Genomic DNA, 2289 nt, shown 5'->3' on the forward strand with positions numbered 1-2289 from the left:
TCAATTTTTTTTTTTTCCAGGACAAATACAAGGGTAGTGTTTTTCTAGAAAACATGTATTTTACTACCTTCAATGAAAAGACCATTTGGATGAATATTGAATGAGTATATTTGTATTACAACCTATAATTAGCTCTTGAGTAACTGAGAGTTAATTTGAGTAATGCAATATTTTGAAGAACACTTTACATCACTCTAAAATTTAATTGAAAAAAAAATTAGGACAATATTTTTTCAGTTTATTAATGTGGAGCAATTTCTAAAAACAATATGATAGAGGATTTGACATTCATTTATTTTTTCACTTATATGTATTCAAGCAATAATATCAAGGTATATGATATATTTAGCTTTTATTGAACCGTTATACTTTTAGCTCATAAACATCACTTAATAAAAGGATGTCATGATCCCTGTCATTGAGGAGCTTACTATTTTATTGGGGAGGCAAGAAATCCATAAGAAACAACTGAGGAGCAATTACAAGGTAGTGTATAATCTAGTATAACATATAAGGTATACTTATAAAGTAATGAGACAGATTACACAAAAAATTATTTTTTATTGTATAACATGGGGCTTCAAAAAGTTGTGGAAGCTCTTCCTAGGCCGGCGCTGGGCAAGAAAAAGGCCACGTTCAGTTCAAGAGTGAAGATTGCGAAGCCCAATGGCGAAAAGCCGGATGAACTCGAGTCTGGTATTTTTCAGGCCCTTCTTGAGCTAGAGATGAACTCGGACCTAAAGACTCAGAAAAGAGAGCTGAACATAGCTGCAGCTAAGGAAATAGAAGTTAATGGTGATCGGAAAGCTATTATAATCTTTGGTCCTGTTCCTCAACTGAAATCTTTCCAGAAAATCCAAGTCTGAATAGTACGTGAACTGGAGAAAAAGTTCAGTGGAAAGCACGTGGTCTTTATTGCTCAGAGGAGAATTCTGACTAAACCAACTCGAAAAAGGTCGTACAAAAAATAAGCAAAAGCATCCCAGGAGCCGCACTCTGACTGCTGTGCATGATGCAATCCTTGAAGACTTGGTTTTCCCAAGTGAAATTGTGGGCAAGAGAATCCGAGTAAAGCTGGATGGCAGCCGTGTTATAAAGGCTCATTTGGACAAAGCACAGCAGAACAATGTAGAACACAAGGCTGAAATGTTTTCTGGTGTGTATAAGAAGCTCATGGGCAAGGATGTTAATTTTGAATTCCCAGAGTTTCAGTTGTAAACAAAAATGTTTAAATGAAATCTCATTCAAAAAAAAAAAAAGGTTTGTGGAAAATTCCATTATCTTTTAATTCCATTTTCCAGTAACTTTTTGAAGTCCCTACGTATACCACACTTATTTACATAGAATTAGGAAACGACTTGCTAATTTATTTTTACATTTATTGTTGTTACGTGCTTTGGAGTCAGTTCTGACTCATAGTGACCCTATATAGCATTTCCAATGAGCAGGTAGTAGGTTTGAACTGCTGACATTGTAGATACCAGTCCAGTGCTTATTGTACAGCACCACACCAATCCCTGCGTAGAATATTAGAAATTTATAGGTGATTAAAATTGAGTAAGAAAAGTGAAGAGCTTATAAGATAGTGATGGAGAAAATCAGTTATCACAGAATTCAAACTGAAAGAAGAGTCACCCAGAGTTAGATTGGACAGTCTGTAAACAAAAAGCATATTAAGCCAATAATAAAAAGTTGATTTTAAATATGATTTGCAAATTGGGTTAAGATTTCAAATGTTGTTGTTATGTGCCATGGAGTGGGTTCCGCCTTATAGGGATGTGTACAGGGTTTCCGAGGCAGTACATCTTTAAGAGAGCAGAAAGCCTCATCTTTCTCCCACAAAACAGCTGGTAGTTCTCAACTGCTAACTGTGAGATTAGTAGTCCGATTCATAACCACTACGCTAATTCAACTTTGTTGCTGTTGTTAGGTGCCATCAAATCGGTACCGACCCATAGTGACGTTATGCACAGCAGAACGAAACACTGCCCAATCCTCGGCCAACCTCACTATACTGTTGCCACGCAGAGTCCATGGATGCTGTCACTTGGCCAATCCATCTCGTTGGGGGTCTTCCTCTTTTTTCTGACCCTCCACCTTACCAAACATGATATCCTTCTCCAGAGACTGGTTCCTCCTGACAATATGTCCAAAGTATGAGAGACAATGTTTGACCATCTTGGCCTCCAAGGAGCACTCAGGCTGCACTTCTTCCAACACAGATCTGTTGGTTTTTTTGGCAGACAAGGCACTTTCATTATTCTCCTCCAACATCATAACTCAAATGCA

General features: G+C 37.3%; 1 pseudogene; it reads left to right on the forward strand.

The window, feature by feature from the left end:
* The first annotated feature begins 572 nt into the window (after positions 1-572).
* LOC102823784 lies at positions 573-1218 on the forward strand (annotated as a pseudogene).
* Positions 1219-2289: the final 1071 nt, after the last annotated feature.

This window comes from Chrysochloris asiatica, unplaced genomic scaffold (assembly GCF_000296735.1).
Source record: "Chrysochloris asiatica unplaced genomic scaffold, ChrAsi1.0 scaffold00019, whole genome shotgun sequence".
Taxonomy (NCBI): domain Eukaryota; kingdom Metazoa; phylum Chordata; class Mammalia; order Afrosoricida; family Chrysochloridae; genus Chrysochloris; species Chrysochloris asiatica.